The sequence below is a fragment of the Ptychodera flava genome, chromosome 8, assembly GCF_041260155.1.
Source record: "Ptychodera flava strain L36383 chromosome 8, AS_Pfla_20210202, whole genome shotgun sequence".
In the NCBI taxonomy this organism is placed as follows: Eukaryota; Metazoa; Hemichordata; class Enteropneusta; family Ptychoderidae; genus Ptychodera; species Ptychodera flava.
Genome location: NC_091935.1, coordinates 24,369,036 through 24,387,504, shown reverse-complemented (window position 1 = coordinate 24,387,504; position 18,469 = coordinate 24,369,036). Strand labels below are relative to the sequence as shown.

Sequence of the window (18,469 nt, the reverse complement as noted above, 5' to 3'; positions counted from 1 at the left end):
CTTATGCAGCTTGCACATATTGGATGAACAGCAAGCAGAACATTGCACTATCAACCCCCGTATTCAGTCATATAGTGAAAAATCTTCTGCACCACAGAATAAACAGCACGCTATCGCCTGCACAGTAGTGTGGCTCGGTAGCAGGCAATTTCTCTTGTATTTGCACATCGCAATAATTCTCTCACGATTACATGTATGATACACTGGACTGATTCGGAGGCAAAAAGGGGAAACATGTGCTGTAGATCAAATCTGTGTCGGTCGGGTCAGCTGAACATATACTTTTTTCTCACTCCTTTAAACGGGATAAAAATTAACTCGATCTCAATAGTGTTTTATTTTTTGTTTACGGTATTCTAGATATAATATCGATGCAAAGTGCAGTGAAATGTTAAATATAGTAATTGGAAAATCTTGTAATGTGATTTAATATGCCTGTGATATCACAGACTTTGTTCAAGTCGGTGAATTTTTAAAAAAATATAATCATTTAAAACATTTTCTCTAGTGTCTCTTCCCTTTCATACAAACCTATTTGAGATTTGGCAGCCAAGGTCAGGTTCTGCTGCACAACACTGGGAAACCTGTCATATTACAACAAAACACCTTTCTAGTTACATATTTAAAACAACTCCTTCGAGAGAATAACCAGTGTAAATCCGAGCTCTCTTTCCGAGAAGAAAAAGGGCAACAGGACGGTGCACGTCAAACCAAATAGGACTATTCCGTTAGCTCAGTTGGTAGAGCATCCGAACTGAATTCGGGGGACGTGGGTTCAAGTCCTACACGAGTCGTTTTTCAAGCCCCAAAAATTTGCAGTATAGAGACACTCATATTTATATATATATATATATATATATATATATATATATATATATATATATATATATATATATATATTTATATATAAAAATCTATCCTCCGTAAAGACTTTTTAGTTAAAACCTCACCAAAAGGGGCCGACATATTGCATGGCACCCAACAGGTTCTATGAAAATACTTCATATTAAAACCAGACTTGAACAATAAACCTAAATGAAGATAATAACACTCATTAAAAACAATTTATCAATATTTTCCGTTGAAAAAATGTTCTAGTTGAATTCTACAATCTCTAACTTTGGGGGCGTCATTCATGTTGAAGACTTTCCGGTGGTGAATTGCAAACCCTGGAAGCACGTATCATTAACAATCTCGGACAAGATTCCGCATGAAACTGATAGACTTGGCCGTTGCCATTTTCTCTAAACAATCGATCCGGAGGTCAGCAGTGAAGTAAAAAAAGACATACAGGGCATACAACAGTCACTGATAAATAGTTAAATGGCTAGGGCCAATGTGAGCCATAAAAATATGACATTCGTGAAGGTTACGTCGTAAGGAAGCCGTCATTATTTATGGCCTGGGGGGGGGGTCGGAGGAAGCTGAGGGGGGTCACTCAAAAATCGAAAGCTACAAGGGGGGTTGTTCAAAAATGGAGAACAAGAGAGGGGGGGCCTACTCAATTTTTTAGATATGTACTGAGGCATTTAGTGGAGTTACAACAATAATAGTAAAGATATGTATATTCATACCCGGTATTTGTGTACACACACACACACACACACACATACACACATAATGTGTGTATATATATATATATATATATATATATATATATATATATATATATATATATATATATATATATATATATATATATATATAATATATAATATAGGTTGTATATATATATATATATATATATATATATATATATATATATATATATATATATATATATATATATATATCATAATACGGGTGGTTTCAAGTAGAAACTAAAATCTCATTACACTATGTGTTTCACGTTATTGTGATCTTCAGACGAGAATGATCAGCTGTTCGACGTGGCAAGCCTTATGTTAGAGGCTAGTACTGAGTACATTTTTCAGTATTTCCTGATTAAAGATTGATATACTTGCCTGATCATTAATGAGAAACGTCTGCTTTCTATATTCTACATTGTATAGGTTGCCGATAGGGAATAAAGCAAGCTAATTCTGATTCTATAAAGTTTAAAACAGTGGAATGCCTTGACAACAAACCATCTTTTATTGCAGGAAAATAATAATAAATAATAAATGTGAATAAATGTATGTCTGTCGCTATTTTTTTCGTTTTCAAAAAATGTAATTGAAATCAGTGAACTGGTTTTGGAATGCTGTCTCAGATTTCTGTTCCTTTGAGTTTTTATACGAAAAAAATCTGAAAAAAATACCCCAAGTGCCACCAAACATCTCCATTTTAATCTCTATTTTTCAAAAGATCCAATAGCAGGAGAGGGACACCCCCTCCTGACCTCCCCCCGCGACCGCTTACGCTTACGATATGCAATCGCTTGTGGTGCTTTCGCACAACATCTTCCCCACTCTTGTAAAAAAATCCTACGAAGAACACTGCATGTCATCAGAGCACTGGATACAGACCTGTACATCAGCCCCTGTCACAGCAATGGAACCTCTTTCCGACGCAGACCTGTACCACAGGGTTTAATTACCCTGTACCACAGGGTTTAATTACCCTGTACCACAGGGTTTAATTTCACAGGGTCTGTGAAATCGAGAAAAAGGGGTACTTGTCCAAAAACCTGGCCAAAGAGAGGTTTGAAATATCCCGAGAAATATCTATCAGACACTCAAACTTTCACCGAAAGTTTCATCGTGCGTTTCCTATGCCTTTATCTGGTCTAAAACTGTGATTCGAAATCCCGTTCGGGACTCACCCTTCGATTACGATCGCTGGTCCCCCTAAGTAGGTTGGTTTGTTCTGGCTATTTAATCTGTTGTGTATGTTTAAAATTTTATAAGTCTGACACTCCTGTTCCTAAGTTAATAGTTTTTTTCAGACTCTGATGTGTTAATATATGTGAAAACAATATCATAATTCAGCATTGACCTGACTCTAATATTACGTCTCCCTCTCCTGGATTTTGTAAGTAAGGGGGTATTTTTGGTGGTATTTTCTCACATATTTCTCAAAATAAGGGGGTCTTTTTTGTTGAACAATCCCAGATTAGGGGTATCTTGAAATTTTGTGGAACGAGCATGGATGCCCATGCTCTCTGAGAGTGTCACCACCGGGGCCCCCAGTCGCTTGGTTTGTCTCGCCAGAGCACTTACTTCCCGGCCAATTGGGAGCAGTTTCATGCATTTACCTTATATGGTGAGAGAAAGTAGGTCTCCATTTGTTAAATATGACCAAAAAAGTACGGTGACGTTTGGCTGAACTCATGATATTTGTGACTTCTTGTTCGCCATCATTATATGACACTCGGAATGGGCGGCACTATATCTCTCAAGTCCCGTTTTCAGTGCAACGGTATTTTCAAATCCCCCAATGTCCCCTCACGGTTTGAGCCCCTCTCCCGCTTAAAATCCCCCTCCAGAGGCGTGTGAACACAGCCTATAAAGATCTTACTTCTGTTACTTGTAAAGGTTCTCGCTCCTGTGAAGTCTATCGTTCTTGTCCGAAGCCCCTGCTCGTGTATGAGCCCCTCCACTGATTTCAGAGGATTTTTGAACATACAGTAATCCGTACCTACCCTAGTTTAACTCAAACACCAAAGGTTACATATAGGAGAATATCAGTGATGGGTCGTGACAGAAATGGTAGACAGAATATTAATTAATTGTGTTTCCATGCCAATGGGAGCAGTTCACCAATCATCGGCGAGTTAACTTGTCCCTTAGACTGTCCGAGACCCATCCCAGAAATGCTACAGCGGGCATGAACTGACCCACTCCGCCACACCATACGTGAGGATATGGAGGAGCTAGAAACGAAGGGCGGTTTTCTCGCTCCGGTGGCCGTCACATTGCTGTAAGCTCACAAACCAACCCCCGCCACCCCAACCGAACAGAGGAGTCGCAATTAATACAGAATACGTTTCACCATGTGAATTTTTAGGCAATTATGGTCAACACCAACGTAATGATCTGCATACCCGAAAAATTCATGAGTCAGCATTATAATGCCATGTCATCGATGTTTGTAATAGGCGGGAATAGTCTATACACCATGCATTGAAGTTGTTCAGTTGCTACACAACTTCCGCGCAGTATCTAGGAAGCGCCTACCGTGTTTGGGAGGGCGCAAAGCATTCGTTGGTATTAATTTAAATTTAAAAAAAAAGTGTTTCCCCCAAGAATTTAGGTCTGATACCGTAAACACTATAGTTTTACAGCCAGATGGGTTTAAATTATTGAAATCGCGGGGTTCAACTCCTTCACACAAGCTTTATTTCATGCTCTCTCCCTCTGTTTGTTCAAACCTAACACCCCCACTGTCGAAATGGAACAGTAAAACCGATATATATATATAACAGACCGGGATTCAAAGGGTCATCCATGTCTACAGCAAGGAGTAAGAGGAGGTTCGGCGTTTGGCAAAGCAAGCGGTAATTTATCTAACCAACTTGCAGGAATCAGCTTGACACCCCCCATATGTCAGGTAAGGTCGAGAGACAATTTTGCTGACTTGTCTAAAAAAAAACTACTTCCTGTCTAGATTTTTCGCAATGAGTTTGTGCACTACTACACCTGTGTTGTACTAAAGAATGATAACATAGGGACAAGGGCAGTGTCATTGTGAACATATATTAACCTTAATGTACACCTTGCTAAACTGGCAGCAGTTACTGGCTGCCCTAGCAACGCGTTCACCCCAAGATGGAGGCCTACGCGACAGTCTGCTCCGGTGCTCCATTTACTCTGTATATACCCACGGTGGTTGGAGCAAGGCTTACACCTCGCACGCACGTCTGCTACACAATTAACGGCTACGCCTCTCACCACCGCGTAGCCGCTGGCAACATTTCAACGCACACACCTGCACCGTGGAGGTAGATGGGGGTACGTCTGCACGTATAGCTATGACCCTGGCTGGTCATGAGCTCGAGATCTACAGCTCCTAATTCTCTGTTTATTACCCCGACGGTCCGGCCGGACAATGTGGTTCTACACACACAGACAAGGAATATCTTTGGTTTCCGGTACTGAGGTATAACGACGATAGTGATAAAGAGTGTACCATAGCCCGGATAAAGATCAAATAATAGGTGGTCACCGGTGTAACATTCTGCATATTTGCACTGATTCGTTTGATCTTAGCTACAACATTACACTGTAATCACCACGGTGACAGATTTGACAGATATCAGTTTATTTATGAAAGGAGCAACAAAACGACCATCCCACAGAACCTGAATCTCAGATGTTGATGGACTCTTCACAGTTCTGCGCCGATAGAATGCTAAATTTTTAACGTCTGTTTTTTGGTTGGTTGTTGGGGGGGCGCCTGGCTAATCACCTGCCATTACTGTTTCAAAGCTGAGGACGACTCGAGACCGGCTATTCTTCATAAACCACGATCACTCCACTAGTTGCATAGGAAAATAGAACTAGAGAAATAACATTCTTAAAAATTGCTTGCGGAAAACGTCACATTTTTTTCGAGCTGTCATTGTTTTTGTGGGTTTTTTGGGTTTTTTGTTGTTTGGGTTTTTTTTGCTCGGGTCACAGTCTCTCCAGCCAGTCTGATCTGTACACTGGCAAACTGCGGTACTAATTAGCAGCAGAAGAAAGGGCTTGTGGTGAGCTATATAAAGTTGCCTGTGGCATTGAGGGGTCTCTTGATGACGTCAGACTTTTATTATTGATATGCAAAGGTAAATATTTGTCTGCAAATTTCGACGAGACTTTAGGAAAATAAACCTCACAGGGTTGCATGAATATGGAATTTTGATAACAGTGATGATCTGAATGAAACTATAAAAACTATATGCCAAATGATGCGATGACAAGCAGCGGCGATAAAGACATTTTAACCAAGAGAAAAAGCCAAGGTCCGGATGTCCGTCGACAACAGCAAATGTCGAGCGAGCGTTGCTACATGGCAAACCATTCGCAATCAGCGCTGTTGCCACAGAATTTTAAAACTGCATGTCCCTATACCCCTGGTATAGATACACCTCGTTGACATTCGAAAGGTTTACGCAATTATTTTATTTGTATGGTGTAAAACTTCTCCTTTTTTCACATCATCTCTATTTTTGTTTCGTTTTCGGTTTGTACAGGCTTCCCTCTCCTGTACAAGAAGCTCCGTCTGAAAGCGTGGACAACCCAGCGAAGGTTTCTCGGAAAAGTTGGCTCAACAGCTGAAATTTCCTTCAACCAGAAATCTGGTCATACTCTGTTCTCATTTACCCCAGAGAAGTACTACAGTAACTGGTAAGCATTTCACGATGTTGCACGCCTCGATGTGTGCAATGATTGAATAGAAACATCCGGGGAGTTAGTGAGCCGTGTGAACGATGTACTGACCGGTTTCCACTGTCACCCGGTCCGGTGAAGCCATTCGACGTTTACGACCTCAAAGTATATTTAAAATATCCATGCAATGCGCACACTGCTATTTTTACTTTCGGTAAAATTTGTTTAATGCTTGTCGCATACTTAAATGCTAAAATGCTAATTACCATATAGTGTGAACTTCTGAGAGGCATGTAATAAAAATATTATTGCCTGAATATATGGATTTATGTGCCCCTGCAGCAGGAGACAATTTGCCCTCCTCTCGTCAGGCAAATTGTCACCTGCTCTCTTGCACATAAACCCATGCATTCAGGCAATAATACATAGTGGCATCTAGTGCAATGAAACCTGTGACCATGGCAACAGTGAACATAACTGGTAGAGCAATTCTTTATTGCCAGTGACCACAATGCCCAGGTTCCATCTTTCCAACCAGCTACCGTGAATCAATTGTCAAATGTTTAATTATCCAATGCTTATCAAAATGCTTACATCTACATGAAACAATGTTTTGTTATCTCTCCAAGGTGAGGTGTAAACTGACTCCACATGATTACTGTATATAAAGGGCAGAGTGCATGTCTGTCTTGGTATTATACAATATTCCTTGTAGAACAATGTGTCAGATATCTGGCTACGGTGATGCATTGCCAGATATCTTCCTGAGGACACAAATTTCTAGACTTCATTTTTGTGTGTGTGTTACATGCAGTGAAGGTCTGGCTGCTACTAACATCATGCTGTACATTTATGTTCATTTGCACCTACTCTTGAGAGGACAAATGAATACAGACGGCAAAACAATTGGTTAAATAGAGATCACTTCCCTCAGGGAATACATACCCATGATAGCATGTTATTAAAAGAATTTTACAATTATCTTAATTGAACAATAATATTATTATTATGTTATTATAATTACTATTGTTATTATGCAGAACTATTGAAACCAAGGGTCTTATCCAATCAGCGGTCTTGCTGCCTAAGATAATCATACCTGGCATTGTGGTGCTATTTTTATCTCCAGTATGGACCAATCCAAATGTGGGGGCAGTGTCAGGGTTCGTGATCACCACAAAGCGTACAAGCAATGGCAGTATAAGGCAACTTAAAGAAAATTCTTGTTTGCCGTCCTTGGATTTTTGAAAATCCTACCAGCCAGCCAGGGAAAAAAACAACAGACAAAAAATACAAGTGTATCAACATAAGTCTAATTTTAATTTGGTTTCTTTTAGAAAAACAATATTTTATTTGGAATAGTGTTCACATTGTGTTTGTTTTCTTACCGTAATTTTCTCTGAAAACCTATGAGCACGCAGACGGCAAGCAAAGAATTTTATTTGAAAACCTAGTTGTCAAAAATTGAACATTCAAAAACACAAAGGTCGCCATTGCTGCATGGTGGAGTTCATTGTAGTCATTGTAATCAGCTGCCCAGCTTGCTTCTTTGTACTTAAGATATATAATATATATAATATATATATATATATATATATATATATATATATACTGTAGTCATTCTGTCACACACACACACACACACACATATATAATATATATATATATATAATATATATATATATATATATATATATATATATATATATATATATATATTCAGAGGCGGCTCTGAAGCCTATACGAAACAAATTTGTAGTGGAAATGTAATTTTTAGATTAATCATTATCTTGATCAATTCAGTTGTATTATATATATATATATATATTATATATATATATATATATATATATATATATATATATATATATATATATATATATATATATATATAATATATCTGCCTACTAGTTTCTAATGTGACAAAATGACTACGGTATCACGTTACAGTATCCAATGACAGCAGTGAACAACCCAGAGACTATGCAAGACCCCCCAGACTTCTGTTGTTTTTTTCATTGAACATTAATATTTTAGCAGAAGTTGAATGAAATGCCGTTTTTGGCACATCAATGAAGTTATATTCATTCATTAATTCATTCATGCATTGAACTAGTAGTCCTTTGTAGAATGTTGACTGTGTATGTTGTTGAATGAATGAATGTTCATGGGGAGACCGGTCCTGGTAAAGAAGTTTACTCCCAAGTCTATTTGGGGGATATACAGTACTGTTACTCAGGTCATGGCAATCATATTAATACAGTTTTGCTTTGATCAAAAGTGTTTTTTCAAAGCTTTCATTCAACAGGTTGTGTATGTCTTTCCTTACTGAAGACATTTCAGCCATAGTCTTCATCAAGAGTGATGATAAACGTATTATCTTTTGTTCGAGTTCCATTTTTAGATTTTAATTTCCACATATTTTGATACGGCTTTGACGCAAAGTAATAAGCCCTCTATGGGCAGTGGCCTGTGACAGTAAATTCATCAGTTCATAATGAGATTAATCTAGAGTGGGCAGATAATTAATGGTCTCAAGAAAGAGATGAATTTTTTGTGAGACTCACGGTGACGGAGAATATGTTATTTACACGACTTTCTAGCGTGTTCATTTCTACCCGCAGGCCAAATTGACTGGCTGTCAGTTAAATTTCAGGGAAATTACTTTTAAATTACTTAGCTGTAATATTCTGTCTTAGAATGTAGCTGGCATTTTCAGGTTCTGCAAACCTCATCACTTACAGTCAGACTGAATATAGGCAATACAAAAAGGTATACAGGGCCTATGGACTGAAGTGCTTCACCCTTTGAGTGCCAAAGTCAATTTTTTGTCACCTTTAGAAAATATGCTCCAGTCAATTTTTTTCAGATTTTTGTCAAAATTTTGATAACAAACTGTAGCCAATGAAATGTGATGTCTGTTTGGTCCAAAATTATCAAAAAATCACAGAAAAATTCATAAAAATTGGTAAAAATGTTGCACTAAAATTTTGTTCGGAACATTTACAGCACTCAAAGGGTTAAACATGCCATATTTTATGTCAAGTGTTCTGTATTTTATATTCCTGCGGCCCTTTATGAAAATCTGCTATTTAGTTTATTGTCATGTCCTGTGACGTGTTCCCTCTCCTACCTGCCACTCCAATACCGCTGTTTTTGTCATCATATGCAAACAAAGCTTCAAGTCTTCAATATATGTTTAAGGTAATTAATTATGCTCAAAAATGTGGTAAATTTTGAAAAATTTTCCCTCTCACGGAGGGGATAATCACTCCCTGTGACTCTCACAAGCTGGCAAACCAAACTCATTTTGTCTCTTTTTTGCTGCCACGTTATCGTAGAAAACCCTGCATTTCAATTATACCACTCATTAGGCAAAAAAAATTGTTTCTGGTCCTTGATATTAAGCGAAAGTGATACGGGTATGCAGATTTTTTCTTTTGGCACTATTGATGCAACAGTTATTGTCTTTTATCACTGGCTGCATAATACTTCCATTTTCTTTTTAGCATTTTTGGATATGCAAACAGGGATATCAAGGATGGCTGTACTGATGAGTATGTAACCGAAAAAAAAAGACATGACGCGCAGGTTAAATCTGAAATGACATGTGCGATGACCAGAAACAATCTTTTTTCTGGCCTTATGTACAGTTCTTTTGGTGAGCAGAGCTCACATAAGTCTACGTTATTTCTAGTGGTCGTGTACTTCTGCTTTTTTACAAGAAAAGGTGATGAGCAAGTTGCTAGCCGGGCTGCCCCATCTTCAGATAGAAGATATAATCTATATCTAGGATGAGGGACTTCTAAGTTTAATGATTGATCAAGGTTGTTGGGTTGGGGGGTGAAGAAATCAGAGTGAATTTCCCAGATATCGAGCTCGGCCCTTCCCTCCCTTAACAGAGGGACAGCTTTGGTGGCCCCAATGACCTAGTACATGTGTTTTGTATGGTAAAGACAAATCAAAAAAACATTACCAGAAGGTCAAGGGTCAAACCTTTAGCATACTTTTTTCTGGGGAATAATGATAAGTTATCAGTTATGGGTATGTTATATATTATTGTAAATATTGTATCCATGGTCCTTAGCCTGGCCCCTCCCCCCCCCCCCCCTTTCATTTCATGGTCACCCTTCAGGTGTGCAAGAGAATGGGATGAAGGTGTTTGCAGAAATTGGGCTGCTTTGGCAATAAGCTCTTGCTAACTAATCCATGAAACAAAAGCATTTCAACTGTTAAAAAAAAAAAAATAAATATTGACTGCTGTATTTGCTGCTAAGCACTTCGTAAGAGGATTTATGAAGTCCAAGTCCAGACTTGTTTGATCAAAGAGGTCAACTATCAATTGATTATTGGATTTGAATCCAGGGTAAAGCATGACACAGCTCTTCTTTGCCAGGGTAATTGCCAAAGGTCAATCGCTCTTCTACAGTGCTCTTTAACTGTATGAATGCTTTGATTTTTCCCACCAAAATTTTAGTGCAACACTTCACTCAATTTTTCTGAATTTTTCTGTAATTTTTTGATGATTTTGGACCAAATGGACATAATTTTCCATTGGCTACAGTTTTTGATCAAAATTTTGGGAAAAAATCTGAACAAAAATTGTCTGGATCTGAAGGATTGTCTCGGTTATATTTTGTATAGGCAGCAAAAATTGGCACTCTAAGGGAGAAGTATTTGTATATTGGTAATGCACAATTAAATGGTTCGCCTTGTAGCAAGTAGTTATCACTTTCAATGGAAATTCTACGGTTCATGAGTTGGATCGACTCGACTGATAAAAAATGATGCGGGCCAATCAATTATATTAAAAGTTCCATTCGATGTAACAATTATTTAGTTTCCATTACTTTCGTTCTGTGTGTGAAATACACTCTGCAGCTCTCAAGATAACACCAAAACGCTCAGTGTTCAACTCATCAATTTCTCAAAACAACTTCCACATATGGAGTTCACCAATGTTATTGTTGGAAACTAAGCTTTTAATCCAGACTAGAATTGATTAGTCAACAACAATTGTATATTCTATATGGCGTAAATTGTGTTTGTAATATCGACACTTTTTATCAAAACATACATCGGGAAAAAGAATAATAGTATGTATTTTGTTTTAAGGCATAAAAAAATGAAAATAGTTTCAAAAGTATAGCTATTGACCCCATCATGTGAGGAAACATCTTAAATGTTCTATAGGAATGACATAAGAGGACTGGAAGTGAGACATTTTCTATTATCGAAGTTCTGTTCAAGTCATCAAATTTGCACTTTCACTTCCCACATTCTGTTTCTCAGCATTTACTTCCGAAATTCTGTCATCATAGCACGTCATCTCATATCGTGAATAAGTTGCAGTTTTTAATTTGAAAATGATATGTTATAAGCATTGTGGGTGGAAACAGATCAGCTGGAGTAATTTGAAATTTTGAATAATTAATTATTCTTCAGTAATCATCATTTAATTTCCCTTATTGTTTTTTTTTTCCCCCACACTTGATTGATCCCATTCAAGGAAAGATCACAATTGCTGAAATACATACCTGTACCTGGACTCATGAATATGCAAATGAGGGCAAAGGTCATGGAAAAATTGATAATATGGAAGGAGTGGAAGCTGTGTAGGAGTTATAAATAGCACAGAAATTTTATTAAGAAATGAATTATATGAACAAGACTGACTTACACGTATACAATTGTTTAGGTTTCTAGTCTAGTGTGTAATTTTACACATATCTATTCAATTTTTATTTTCTGTTTCAAGACAAAATGGAAGAACTCCTGTTGACTGGCAATTACTGCTTGAAGTCTATGAAGCCACCAGATTTGTCCAAAACCAGCAAGACGTTAGTATCATTTTTTCTTTGTCTGTCTATATGTGTCTGCATGTGTTTATTCTGATTATACGGTAGACCTTCGAGAAAAATGAGGGTCTATGTTCTGATCAAGTCACTAAAAATGAAACCACAAACATTTTTGAGCTTTGTATTCTTTCCAGCTGCAGCATCCAGTTCAGGTGTAAAATAAAATGTTGTGTGTTTAATTTAACATGCCGTCAGGAAATAGGGTATGTCGGTCAGGAATTTTTTCTTATTTTGTATTTTTTTTAATTTGGGTATATATCCCGTCATGCAACAGCAAAATTTGGCAAAATTATGCATATTTTCAAAATCAAGGAAAAAAGAAGTTTAAGTGTCAGAGGATATTATATAGGGTAGATCAGGTTACTGGAAACACATATTTTTTTTTATTTGGCCTAACATTAAAAGCACAAATGAGAAAAGACAATTTAGAATTTATTTAATATTGTATTTAAGTGACACATTTTTACCTATAAAACTATAGGTACATAGTGGTAAACTGTTTACAATGTACAAAAATTAACTAGTGTGAAATCCCAGCAAAGTAACTGGCCTTGATGTTAGTCACTAATGTACTGAAATGTAACTTCCGGTGTGCTCTTGAACATGAAAATGAGAAAGCAGAATTAAGAAGGGGCTATACATGCAAGTGAGGGGGAAAAAATGGACTACAGCTAAACACAAAATACAACAGTCTGCTCCTGCACAAAATAGCTCGGCCACTTGCAGCATAAATTTTGTCTGTCTGCAGTTATCCATCATGCAACGTCTTGAGACACTGTGAGAACGCAAAATACGCGCTCTGCATCTTATCTTTATATCGGAGACTTTTTAGTCAAGGACCTAAATCCTTGGTTATGGTGTATGCTATATGCTTCCTCCCAGTTTCGAAGGAAGCATAGTGTACACTTTTACCGAGGTAAGGTCCTAGACAAGAGATACTTTTATGTAAGTAGGCAAAATTTAATGGTACATTTATTGAAGTTCCTTTGTCAGATACATGCATAATACAGACCTGCATGACGACCTACATGTACCTCTTTCAGGGAGCTCAGAGCGTACTTTGAAAACTCCTTTGAAATCAACGAGAGTTTATTTACCGGACTGAAAGGTGAGTGTGACATATTTGACCGTCACTGCACTCGAATGACCTTCACATGACCCTACATGTATGTCTACCTGGTGGCAGCACACCAATATTAGGTGAACCATAGCGGCAACAATTTTGAGTGTTTCTACGATTCAAGTATGCTAAGTCAGAAATATGGGACAATATGGCCTTTTCGCCAGGGTAAAATACATGTAACATCGATGCATAAAGCTAGACCTGGTCTACATTATGGCACTTTCTGGCCGAAATCATTGAAAAAGGACAACCCAGACCAATGGCCATTGAAAATGGTTGTTATGTTGGACCAGGCCTCAGCTGTCCTGGCTTGCCAGTATAGCTGTCACTTCTAAAACGTATATCTAGGGAATTGTCATCTCTGCATGATAAACAACGCTGTCAAGTAAACAAGGAATGTTTTAATAAGCATTCTGGCAAAGTAAATCTCCAAATGGTGACACAAACACAAGTTTTGCCGTGTGAATTTTCAACCAACCTACAGCAAAAAAAAAAATTGCGTGATTGATACAAGGCATATTCATAGAATTACTGAAAATAAATTCCATGTGATTTCTTTTGCATCCGGAAACCCAGTCATCCTGAGTACTTCATGACATGTTCTCATGTATTACTGCAATGCAATTCTTCATTGATGATAAAAATAACAACAACGATGATAATAATAAGAAAAGCAATTATTAAACCAGTATTAGTAGTATTTATTTCTTTAACAAAAACACTTTCCACAGAAAAGGCATTTTGAGGTCTTAGCAACACAATTAAAATCATAAGTTAATGAAAAATACCAATGAAAAGTCACAATACTTATTAGAACAACCCAGTGTTTGACACTGAGAAATAAGATTACATTTTGTTCAGTAATGAGCAAAATCAGATTGCTTGAAAAGAAAGATGTTGGAAAACGAAAGAGTTATTTGGTTTGCAAGAAACTAAACTGAAATGAAATTGTAATCCAGATTGATATTGTAAAGGTGAAAATGAAAGTGGGATTCTGTAAAATATTGTCAAAATTGAAGTCCTCGGTAATGTCTTACGTGCAAAGTCACAATATTTATGAGAATTATAATAACATATTTTTGACAGAAATAAAGAACATTTTGTTCAGTAATCCAGATTGATATTGTAAAGGTGAAAGTGAAAGTGAGATTTTGTAAAATATATTGTCAAAATTGAAGTCGTCAGTAATATCTTACATGCAAAGTCATAATATTTATTAGAACTATAGAACACATTTTTGACAGAAATAAGATAACATTTGTTCAGTAATGAGCAAAATAAGATCGCTTGAAAAGAAAGATGTTGGAAAACGAAAGAGAAACTTGGTTTGCAAGAAACTAAACCGAAATGAAATTGTAATCTAGATTGATATTGTAAAGATGAAAATGAAAGTGAAATTCTGAAAAAATTGTCAAAAGTGAAATCGTTGGTAACATCTTACATGCAAGTCAATCACACACAAATTGTATCATACAAGTCGATATTGTTTGCCAATTTAAGGTAGAATGCGCCTCGGGGTCAGATATTCAGACTGTTAAACTTCACAATATTCTATTAGGCTACCACATGTTGGGGCTCATTTGGAGCTTATGGAGTAAATAAAGTTTTCACTGGCTTTAAGTTTTGTGAAAATAGGGAATTTTATTTTCCCCATAGAGATAACACAGGGGCAGCCATTTTGAATTTAAAATATCGTTAAATTATTGGGTACTTTCTTTCCCTACTGTCAAAAATTGCATGGTGACTCCTGATTTTTATTGATGATTTTGAAAGAGAAAAGTTGAAAGTTTAGTTGAGGAAAGTTTGAGCTGAAGTTTAAATCTTTCATTTTCGAGGGGTCAGATAGTTGGACTCTCAAATTTCTACAATTCTTTTCTGATCATACCACTTGCTTGGACTCATTTCAAAGGCCTTGGAGAATGAAATACTTTCACCGGCTTAGTTTTTCAAAAATCCAAAATATAATTTTTCCCCCATAGAGTTACAACGGAAATGGCAGCCACTTTGAATATCAAATATCGCAAAATGTTGAGTAACTTGTTTCTCTAGTTCAAATTTTGCACGGTGACCCCCTATTTTTATTGATGATTGATAAGAGAATGGTTGAAAGTTTCATTTAGGAAAGTTTGAGCAAAAGTTTTAAGTCTTTCACTTTTGAGACACATACTTGAAATTGGTGTTGTTTATTGATTTCTCAGTAATAAAGAAATCCAGCGACTGTTGTCTCCATGTATGCAAATATCTGTGATATAAATTATGTTGTACTTGTTTTATTAACAATTCCAAGAATGCAGCTATATGAGCTATCGCCTTTTTAACCTTCAACTTTCTCCACCAGATGAGTCAGTGTTCAACAAATGTCCGGACAGACTGCGTCTGCCGTTGATCTTCTACTATGCTCATACAGCCACTGTTTACGTCAACAAGCTGCTATTGGCTGAGCTTATTAAGGTAAAGATCAGTATTCATGATAAATTAGAAACAAAAGAGGGAAACAAAGTTCAAATGCACATGCGTAATTTATGTACATTAACTGTAGCAATGTGTCCCATTGATACTATACACTATACAGGCACACACATCACACACACACACATATATATACACACACACAAGTATTATGAACAGACATCCTTGTGGGAGTTCACAGGGGTCTTAATTGCCAGAAGAGAAACAATTACAGATAATAACATAAATTACTTCAAGTAACAAGAAATAATGTCTATTGCTCATATATATATATTATATATATATTATATATATATATATAGTATCCTTCGTTATTCCTTCGTTATATGGATACAATTGTTGATTTTTACAGTATTTTCCTACTTGTTTCTATAGGAACGGGTGAACTTTGAATTTGAAACCCTCTTTGAGACTGGTGTTGATGAGATGTCCTGGGATGATACAGTGAGTAAACTGATAATGAACTCAAGTAGTTTAGACAACTTATATTCATAGGCACACCAACCACCTGACATAAACATAATAAGGCCTTCAAAGTAACGTTAAGCAATAGATTGCCTCAAAGAAAGGGTATACTACAATATTTTGAATGGCGTATGTGGACTGAACTTGTCAAAATCAAGTGGTATACTTGTCCCAAAAGGTGATTTGGCGATAAGTTGATATGGTAACCCATAATCATGTTCGATCAGAATGCACAGTGTCTTTGTCACATGGTATCAATCAGATGTCTGGTTGAGTAGAAAAGGCAATCCATACAGCAAATAAACACTGCTCTGCGAGCGTTTACAGTTATCATAATATGTGCTGCATTTTCTTTGATTTTCTCAAAGGTTTCTGTTAAATTAAGTGAATGATCTCATGAAGGGTAACTGTAAAGTTGCTAGCATCTATCCCAATGATTTTGCTGAGTTTGTGCCAGCGCAAGAACCTGCTATATACTTTCCTAAAAATTCCACTACCTGGCAGATGTGGTGGAAAACTTAATTTTGTCATAAATGCAGCTGGCAAATCAATATGAACAGATTGGATTTGTCAGCATTGCGCTACAGTGACCTTTGGTGGTTCATGTTCATATGTGATAATTTTCATCTTTTTAACATAAAACATTGAATTGCTCAAAGTTTGTTCCAACAAAGAATATCTTGAACATATTTTCATTCTACTGTTAGATGAAGATCTTTATCTTAATTTATTCTTCCCATAATCTGCCGTGATGTTTCAACTATTCATCCATTTTTCACAAAGGAAAATTATCGTATGGGTGGTAGTTTCAAGTGGCCATCTGTCAAGGAGGTGACTGATTATCGTCAAAAAGTGAGAAATCTTATCCTGAAAGTGATCGAAGACACTCCACTGGAGCTGCCAATCAACCAAGATAGTCCCTGGGTAGGTAGACTGTAAATGATGCATGATGGGAAGGTAAACCATGACTGATGTATGATGGGTTGGTAGACTATGACTGATGCATGATGGGAATGTAAATCATGACTGATGAATGATGGGTAGGTAGACTAAATGATGCATGATTGGAAGGTAAATCATGACTGATGCGTTACGGGAAGGTAAACCATGACTGATGCATGATTGGTTGGTAGACTATCAATGATGCATGATGGGAAGGTAAACCATAATTGTACACAATAATGATTGCCTGCATGCTGCAAACACCAAATTTAAAGATATTCATTTATGCAAAGATAAATATTTTCTTCTTAAGTTTCCAATGCTTTTTTGCACAGTTAAAGTACTTTAAAGAAACCCTGAGTTTACCTTTTTTGAATCTATCTCCAAACAGTCCTTTGATTTTTCGATTGAAGTGACAACTATGATAAGAATGTATTCTAACAGTTTGAAGTCTCACAACTTGTATTTTTGTTCAACTGTAGTGGGCTTTACTGATGGGAATTGAGCACGAGAGAATCCACATAGAGACTTCTTCAGTGCTAATTCGTCAACTGCCACTGGAGCTTGTCCAGCTTCCCAGAGACTGGAAATACGGACCAATGTCCTCAGGTAAAAGCCACTTCAATAAGTTTTCTTCATATGCTTTCAGCCCCATGATGATAGTTACATGTGCCCAGCTCCAAAGTCACTGTTGTAATTAACCGAGTTGGGCCATATCCATGATGGTGAAAGCCTCACATGACAATTAACAGAATGACATACAAATTAACACTCTACTTGACCAAACGTTACATACCTTTGAGGGGTCAATCCACATGAACCCAGTATTTTCTGAAATTTTGACATTGTAAAAATTATAGACAGTCAAGAAACAGACTTTGCAAAATCCTAATTAGCTGACTGTTCAAGTCCAGCTAAGATAAGCTAAGAAGTTACATGGTTGTTACTATTTATTATTAACCCTTTGAGCGTCAAAGTCAATTTTTGTCGCCTATATCAAAATATAAACCAGTCAACTTTTTTCTAAATTTTGCTAAAATTTTGATAAAAATCTGAAGCCAATAAAAAGTGATGTTCATTTGATCCAAAATTGTCAAAAAAATTACAGAAAAATTCACAAAATTGGTAAAATGTTGCGCACGATAATTTTGGTGGGAAAAATTGCAGCACTGAAAGGGTTAAATGTATCCTGAAGTGACAAATTTTACATTATCTGCTCTAAAACAGTTAGATTATGGTTTAAGGCAAAATGTACCACAGGGACAGATATTCAGATTCTCAAACTTTTACAATATTCTGTTGGCCTACCACTTATTGGGGCTCAATCCGAGTAAAGCAAGTTTTCACTCACTTAGTTTTGT

General features: G+C 36.8%; 1 pseudogene; it reads left to right on the top strand.

Moving 5' to 3' along the window:
- Window positions 1-16,068: 16,068 nt before the first annotated feature.
- Window positions 16,069-18,469, top strand: part of LOC139138843 (uncharacterized) — a 40,372-nt pseudogene continuing 37,971 nt past the window's right edge.